This window comes from Micropterus dolomieu, linkage group LG04, assembly GCF_021292245.1.
Source record: "Micropterus dolomieu isolate WLL.071019.BEF.003 ecotype Adirondacks linkage group LG04, ASM2129224v1, whole genome shotgun sequence".
NCBI classification, from domain to species: domain Eukaryota; kingdom Metazoa; phylum Chordata; class Actinopteri; order Centrarchiformes; family Centrarchidae; genus Micropterus; species Micropterus dolomieu.
Window position 1 is genome coordinate 2,395,931 of NC_060153.1, and position 9,535 is coordinate 2,405,465.

Below are 9,535 nucleotides of genomic sequence, written 5' to 3' on the forward strand. Positions count from 1 at the left end.
GGTCGTACAGTGGTTAGCACTGTCGCCTCACAGCAAGAAGGATGGGTTCAAACCCCGGTTGCCCGGCCTTTCTGTGTGGAGTTTACATGTTCTCCCCCGTGTCCGCGTGGGTTCTCTCCGGGTGCTCCGGCTTGCACCATCTAAAGACATGCAGGCTAGGGTAATTGGTGTCTCCAAAATTGTCCTTAAGTGTGGATGTGAGTGTGACTGGTTGTCTGTCAATGTGTGGGCCTGCGATGGACTGGCGACCTGTCCAGGGTGTACCCCACCTTTCGCCGGATGTCAGCAGGGATTGGCTCCAGCCCCCCGCGACCCTGTACGCAGGATAAGCAGTTGACGATGGATGGCGTTACTGTATTTGATAGGCCAGCCAATTCGCCTGACCTGAACTCCATAGACTGTCTATGGGGTGTTGTCAAGAGGAAAGTGAGAGACACCAGACCAATAATAATTTCACTTTATGAATTAAATTACTTTTTCACTATATATATATATATATAAATGCACATGTATCACCAATAAACTAACCCAAAGTGCATAAAATGAAGATCAAATATACATAAAATATTAGGCAAAGAAAACATTTTTTGCTGGAGTTGATGCTATTTCATTTTGCACATTAGACAGTGAAGGTGAATATGATGCTTATGATGCATTAAACACTGATCATATGTAAATAGTGTGAGGGTGAAGTATTTGACCTCCTAATTATAGATAACATTTCTGTTCCAATGTGGGTATTCATGACATGCAAAGGTGTTGAAGGACTCAGTCTGTAAGTGGGCCACTGTGCAGGATGTGCTTTACAACAGAGTAAGAGAGGATGTTGTGGTTGAGACCAGCTCAAACCAGCTGCAGGTTGTAAAGAAGCAGCAGACAGATCTATAGCAAATTTGATCACAACTGCTTCGCGTTTTAGGACAAACCGACTCTCAAGTATCACACATCGGAAGCCTTGGTACAAAGACTGCTAATAATACTGCCCACACTGTTATTTAAATTGTATCCTAAACTGCCTCCTGCGGCCTTGTGCAGTCTGATGTGTAAAGTACACTGATAACGCTGCTGTTGTAAGGATCTGTTCTGTTCAACCGTTCTGTATCTTATTCAGCAAGCAGAAAGTTTTTCCTGTCCATCTCCTTTGACTTTCAAATGAGTGCCCATGTGGGTTTTGCATAGTATTATTATTAAACTCAAATCCAGAGCATGACAGAAACCTACAGCATTTCCAATGCAATGCAATTCATCTCTTACTTCTGCAGATAAAGAATGGGAAAAAATTTACAGGCAAAAGAGAGCAAACCTAAATAGTCTGGGAATGCGAGGATAGCAAAGGTACAAAGGAAGTGAGATTTAGAAGTGTAACAGAATAAAGGGAACCCATGAGCATTTGTGGTCAATGAATGAAGAAGTGAAAGACATGCCAAGCCACAATGAAAGTATGACGCAGATAACAAGATTGAATGGCAGAAAAGGAATGAGATACTAATACTAGTTACTATTGCATGTGGCAACAGATACTAGTGAGAGATGGCTCAATCCAGTTAGCTTTGAGTGTCAATGAAGCGGTTATGTGATCCTCTTCTTGAGGCAGAGAATCACAGCTTCTTGCATTCTTCACCGCCTCTGTTCAGGTCCAATTTGTTTTATATCTAACATTATAGGAGAAGGGACAATTAAATTGTTTATGTATTTAAGTTTTAGATCTCATCTTTACCTCTCCGGGAACCATCACCTTACTGTGATGGAGAGGTTTGCGTGCCCCTCTGAGCCCAGGCTGTGTTGTCTGGAGCCTAGTGCTCCTGGTAGGGTCTCTCATGGCAAAGTGATTCTAGATGAGGGGCCAGACTGAGAATGGTTCACAAAGACCCTAATGGAAAATCAAGGAAAAGGAGGAGGGAACCTTCCCGGAGGAAGCCCGAGGCCCCCGTCTGGAGCCAGGCCCAGAGGGAGCGCCTGGTGGCTGGGTCTGCCACGGAGCCTGGCCAGGCACAGCCCGAAACAGCAACGTGGCACCCCCCCTCTCTGTCCTTTGGACCCACCATCCACAGGAAGATCCGCATGGGTCAGGTGTGCTGCCACATGGGTGTTGGGAAAGGTCAGAGGCCTCGACGGACCAGACCCGGGCGGCAGAGGCTGGCTCTGGGGACGTGGAACGTCACCTCTCTTTGGGGGAAGGAGCCGGAACTTGTGTGGTAGGTGGAACGCTACTAGTTACATCTGGTGGGGCTGACCTCCACGCACAGTCTCGGTTCTGGAACCGTACTCCTTGGTACGGGATGGACCCTATTCTTCTCTGGAGTTGCCGAGGGCGTGAGGCGCTGGGCGGGTGTGGGGATACTCACAAGCCCCCGGCTGAGCGCCGCTACGTTGGAGTTTACTCCGGTGGACGAGAGGGTCACCTCCCCACGCCTTCGGGTTGTGGGGGGGGCGGACTCTGACTGTTGTTTGTGTATATGCACCAAATAGCAGTTCAGAGTATTCAGCCTTCTTGGAGACCTTGAAAGGAGTTCTCTATGGGGCTCCAGCAGGGGACTCCATAGTTCTGCTGGGAGACTTCAACGCGCACGTGGGCAGTGATGGAGATACCTGGAGAAGCATGATTGGGAGGAACGGCCCCCCTGATCTGAACCCGAGAGGGTGTTTGTTGTTAGACTTCTGTGCTAGTCATGGACTGTCTATAACGAACACCATGTTCGCACATAAGGATGCTCATAAGTGTACGTGGTACCAGAGCACCCTAGGCCGAAGATCGATGATCAATTTTGTAGTCGTTTCATCTGATTTGAGGCCGCATGTTTCGGACACTCGGGTGAGAGAGGTGGAGCTGTCAACTGATCACCATCTGGTGGTGAGTTGGGTCAGGGGGTGGGGGCCATGGTAAAGAAAAGTTTGGGGTCCCAGGTTGGAGCTGCTGCCCCCATGACCCGACCCCGGATAACCGGATGAAGATGGATGGATCTCATCTTTAGCTCTTTTTTGTGAGATGAATATACTTTTTTGTTTTTTGTTGAGTTTATGGCTTGTGGCCCTTTAAATAAAAGCTACGCTGTGTCACTGGTTGCATATGTTCACAATGGAGGAAAGTAAGTTTAAGTGTATTTTTACACTGTGGTACTGCTACTTTTACTGAAGTACAAGATTTGAGTACTTCTTCCACCGCTGCTACTGGTTGTTACCAATTCCACCAAAATGTGATTTTTTTCTTTTTTCATTTGAATATTTTTAAAAGCCTGAAGAGGTAAAATTGAGATCAAACATGTTTTAAAAGGACATTGACAGACATTTCTATTATGTTGTCTGCCCCATCTAAATCAATTAGGGTAGGCTAAATAGCAGAAACCTGTCTGTATAACACAAACTACAAATAACACAAGCTAATCCTGCAAATGATGAAAATTTAATCAACATCTCTTTAAAACAGTTTCAACAAAAACTGAACATTGACCTTCATGAAGGGAGGGTTTATTGCAGGAGTGTTGAATCAGATTTCATTAGTTTTAGCTAGATGTTCCTAAAAAACTGGCACCTTATAAAGGTGATTTGAATAACTTGCTAACAACCAGTTGATTATTTAGATATTCAACAGTTACACATTCATTCAGTCATGTTTCCGCACACGTGAATAAATCCAAAAGTCACTCTCTTTAAGCTCAGTTTTTGGTCTCCACCAACTCCTGAGGTAAATATCTGGCTCTTTAGCTGCCGATTGCTCCACAGTGTTCACCAGCTAGTCACTAACTTGTCTGTCTGCTGTTTCTTGCTGGGCAGGGGGCATACAGTGGGTTTATCAGCTTAAAGATGCTGAAGTGCTTCGTAGAACTAAAGGGAACTGCAGATTTGGGTGATAATTCTCTGTGGGTTTGTAACTATGACTGTCACATTTCACATATTTGAATGTGGGATTTTTATTGTATGTTCCCATTTCCAGAGCAGGACTTTAACCACTTTTACTAAATAATAGGATTTGATTTAATTTCTCCATCTCTGCTACTGCTGATCAAACAGTCGAACAAATTTACATTTGATCCAATTTATGCTCATATTGAAGCAGTTTTGTCAATTCTACAGCAAACAAAACAAAAATGGTTTCTTGTTCTCTAACAGGCCTGACCACACGGAGGGCTGCATCTACTCAGAGTTACTTTTCTGGGGAACTGTGACGTTGTCTTTTAAAAGAAATGTGTGCATAGGTTATTTACAAATGGGCAGTTCTACGTGCCAGCAGCTTGTACAGCACATGTATGGCTTCCTTTCCACACACGGATTGAATAAGAATCACTGCAGTCTTCCCGTTAGTGGCATTAAAAGCAGTGGGGGGGGACGGAGTACAGTGATGAGGGCAATCATTGGGACATCAAGGCCCCTTCCAAAATTGATGCCAGATTACAATAAACAACTCCATATGTGATTTAAGCACACGCAAACACATACAGTCTCAGCTCAGACTTGAACACATTGCACAAGACCCCACATAATTCTGACAAATACACACTAACACACACTTGCTGACACATTCTGCTGCTCACACGCAACCTACTGTCATGCTCTTGATTTTGCTGTTTTATGGCGCGCATGGGAGGTCACTGTGGGAGGTGAACTGGCTGTCATTCAATTGTTGACTGGGCCTTCCCTCTCTGTCTCTGCCTATTCACCACACACTGGTCGAAAATGTTGCACGCCCTCCTCAATAAATCACTCTTCTTTAACTTCTACTTTTCCTCCGTTGTTGTCTTGGGATCCGCACATTTCCTTTTCCTCCTTTTTCTGCTTCCTTTTCTAAAATAGAGCTTCCTTTTGACGCACATTTCCTTTTAGCTCTTTTTTAAAATAAGCTTTGGGCTTTGTTTTTACTTTTTTTTTATTACTACTTTATAAACCCTGGTTCCAGAAATAGCACCAGTATACCATCTATTGAGTGGATAAAGTAAAGGCTTGTGAGTTGATCAACATTATAGCATTAGAAATAAAAACACATGTTGACATTGAGAGCCTTGAACTTGGAAACAGTAGTTGACAAAACAATCTCAGTAAGGTTCGTACAGAAGCTGTTGTTAACCTCTCGAATCGTATCATGCCAGCTCCAGTGATTACCAACCAATTGATTCCCAATTTGTTTCAGTTATAGACAGAGTTACCAGTAGCTACCATCCATGATCATAGAATAGGAGAAGTAGTAAAAGTTATCTAGCTAAAAGTAAGCGATGAATAGTTGAAATAGCTGGCTTAGAGCACTAGGTAAAGGTTTTTTTAAAATAAGCTATTACTAATGGATAAATAGTTTGTTAGCTAAAGGTAGAGTTGAAATGTATGTACACACACAAACACACACAAACACACACAAACACACACACACACACACTCAGTTACTAGTTTATTAGGCACACCTAACTAAAACTAATGCTCTCTAATACAACACATTTTGGAGGATGTAGTTGGTGGTGCTGTTGAATTGTATTGCATTACACATCAATGATATAAATGGGGTGGACAAAATAATAGTAACACCTGTCAGTATAACACAATACAATTAACGTTCTTTTTGAAGACGTAACTTAAGTTCTTTATAAAGAACATCATGATTATTTATGTCAGTATATCTTCAATATGCTGTTGTATGAATTTGTAATAGTGTAAAACCCTGTTGCTTTGACTGCTGTTTATTGTATTTACTGTGGTTTGAAAAGCTCTCAGCACAGGCCCATCTGTACCACATTTTTCTTAACTCTATAGAATTTTGCACAACAACTCAGACATCTTTCTTGTAGTTTTTAGTAGGACAATGAGATAGCAAAACTGTCTTTGTATCTTATGTCAAACAAAAAGGAAGCAATGTGAAATAATGTATGAAGTAGCTGCTGCAACATTTTCCCATTTTGAATGCTGGTTTGACCAGGCCTTGATAGTATCAGTTCAAAGCTATAATGTTGACCATTAATACCAGAAAATCATCAGATATTGTCACAATATTTTTTCCATGTTGTCATCAACTTTGAATGGATTTTATTGATCAATAGGCAGACAAAACCTGCCTCTCTTGCCAGTTGCCGCTGTTTAATGTTCACTCATTCAAAGAAAACTGCCATAAGATACAATTTATGGTGCAATGATAGCAAATTTCAAACCTTAAATTTAACAGTATATTGCTCTGGCCTGCTGGTAACCCTAGCTTGGAGGGTATTGTGCCCTTACATGAAAGATTTGTTTGGTCATGTACCGTGATAAACAGGCGTGGAAGGCATGGCGGCCAACAAGCATCCTTGTCGCCATAGCAGCAGCACACCAGCCTCCACGTAGATGTCTGTGACGCTTAGAGGAAATAAGAGAATGGAGAGGTCTGATACAACAAACTGGAAACTATGACTGCTGAACACACTAATAGGCTACACACTGAGGCATGCAACCCTCCTAATAAGGAGAGACCACTGTACATGTTGAACAAACACGCCACATTTCACACATGCTAGCCTCCACACACTCTGCCGTTTGTGTAAACAGGAAAAAGGATCCGCTTCTTCCCCGCTCTTGCTCCATCTCTGTCTGCCGCGCAATCTTCCAGTTATTTTCCTTCTTTTCTCTGCTTATTTTCATCGTGAGAATGCACTTTGCACTTCTGACAGACCTCTTGAAGTTCCATAAACCCTATTGCAGCAATCTCAAGTGAAAATAGTTCACGCTAAGCAACAGGTTCATCCAGATGTGGCTTCATTTGGTTTCTGACCTTTGTCCTTGATGCTGTCGATGTAAAAACAGCTTCTCTGGATTCTGCCCTTTCACTGGGGTGGTGAACTGGGCTGCCTGTGGGCCTTGTGCCCTCATCTTATGAATAAAAGATGAGCCTGACAGCCCATTGTTGCTGGAGGTTGGTGGTGTTGTTTCTGTGGCATTGTCATTGTCATTATTGTACTGTATTAGAGCCACACTTGGTTGTGATGAGGATGAAGGTTCCTGACTCAATGGATGGATCTGGTTATGATTTATATAGCTTCTGAGATCCCAATAGCTACAGCGTCTCTCCTGGGTTGTTTTGACAAAATGTGACTAAAGGAAAGAGCATAATAACACAGAGGGAGAGTGTTGACATAAGGATAATATGCTAAGTACTTTTCTTACTTTCAAAACATGACGCACATCAACATGCACACAACTCTTTTATACAATGGGGAAAACTGAAGGGATTTTAAACCATGAAACTGATTAGTTAAGCTATGTAACAAAAGGAAAGCAGAAACTGCAGCTGCTCGACTGGAGATTTAAAGAAATATAATGGGCACAGGTGGAAAAAACTGCTTAGTCATTTTGTGAGGTGCAAGTGCTTTATTTACGTGGTTGTTGTAATTCTTTGGAAACTTTTCACTTACCCATCGCTGTTAAAAGCAGTAGCAGAAGCAGATTAGAATGTTTTAGGCATTTCCCTATTATTCAGCAGTGGCAGTTAAAAAGTGATGGGGGGGGGAGAGAAACGGGCTGTAGCATGTAACAAAGGTCCACAGCTGGCGGCGAACCAGGGATGCCATGATCATGTACATGCTATGCATTTTAACCATGAGGCCAACAGGACACTCCAGTCACTTTTCACATGAAGAATTTACATTCATCAGCTCATAAAATCAGTTGTCTTTATTTGTCATGTGTCTTTTCTGTTGTGTCATTTGTTTTTTCACAAATTATTTCCTTATTTCTTTCCTTCCTTCCCTTACCACCCGCCCCTCACACACACACACACACACACACACACACACACACACACACACACACACCCTGCCCAATCCTGGATATGGGGTGAAAAAGAAAATAAAGTTATTTAGATCTGTAGTACTTAAATATTGTTTACATTCAGTAGTAGAGTTCTTTCCTAGTGTGGTATAGCTAATCTTACTTTAGCAGAGAATTTAAGATAGTTTTTGAAGAAAGCTGCCTTTGACACAGCTGGACACAGGCTGTTCTTTTGTTTACAAAGAGATTACATGGCATTGTGTCACAGTGACATCCTGATAAATGTGTCAGGATGTTTATGTCTTTTCAGTCTGTGGCTATGAAGAGTTGTTTGCTGAGTCCCCTGAACAATCATACTTGTTTAGTTATTAGGGCCCAAGTGTGAAACATGTGTTTTATATTCGTGTCATATGGTGTTTGCGCATGGGTGTGGCGAAATGGCTCGCTAGCGCCTCCTAAAGTGCAGGTTTCTCCGATTTGTACAAATTTCTTTACGCCAGATGTATCATGTCCACACCTACAAAAAATCCTCTGGGAGCAATACCCTAAACCTGACAGGAAGTCGGCCATTTTATATTTAACGACCATTTTTGACAATTCACTGGTTATATAACAGGATGTAAGCCCTTTGTGACATAAAATAATTTGATTTACATGACATTTTCACAGCACAGTCCACACTTCATGTACTGGGACACATCATATAATTGCCACGTGTTCTCTAGCACCATATAGGGAACACAGCAAGTGACGTATCACTCCTTCCTGACCAGTACAAAAGTCACGATTTACTTCAGATCTGCGTAACCCGACCTCCAGCCACTGCACCTGCATTTACCTTTTGTTTTTGGGTGATTGTTTTACAATGATTTTTAATGTTATATTTATGTTTTATTACTTAGTTAAACATTTTGTGTTATTTAACAATGTTTACTTGACAGTGTAGTAGTATTCTATTTTTTACTTAAAATAGTGATTAATTAAATTTTACTTTTAGCAAAGTATTAGCATCAAAATATACTTCAAGTACCAAAAGTAAAAGTAATCACTCTGCAGAATGGCCCATTTCATACTAATGTATGTTATTATTGGATTATAATTATTGATGCATTAATGTTGCAGCTAAAGGGGGGTTTACTTTAAGTTGATTAAGTATTTTCTTAATTTCTAATAATCCATCCTCATTTATTTGATGAATATATTTAGTATTAATAATCTGAATATAGTAACTAAAATAAATCTAATAAATGTAGAAGAGTAATCCATCCATCCATCCTCAACCTCTTATCCTGTGTACAGGGTCGCTGGGGGCTGGAACCAATCCCAGCTTACATTGGGCGAAAGGCGGGGTACACCCTGGACAGGTCTCCAGTCCATCGCAGGTGTAGAAGAATAATAAGTAGAATATTTCCATTTTAATTGTAGTGGAGAAGAAGTAGATATAAAGTAACAATAAAGCACCTCCTTACACTTAAGGACATTAATTTTCCTAGTTACTTTCCAACTCTGTTGTGATGCACCTTCTTTTTAGCTCTTGAGGTAATTTGTTGAAAATGTCCTTTTAGTTTTTTGAAGTTCTACATTTTACCGTTTAATATTCATATACTACCTCGCCACAGCATACAAGGAAACATAGTACTAACCTCCGGCTAAACTTGGGCATCAAGTATTCACCTCCCACCCTGAAAAACGTCCCTGCTCGAGCTGTCTATCACTCTTCAGCGCCACTATCATTGGCTGTTCTGCCTCCCCGTCAGCCAAAAGGGGGGCAGCCCAAACGCTCAGGTTGGTAGAAGCAGCATAGGAAAGAGGTTCCAAC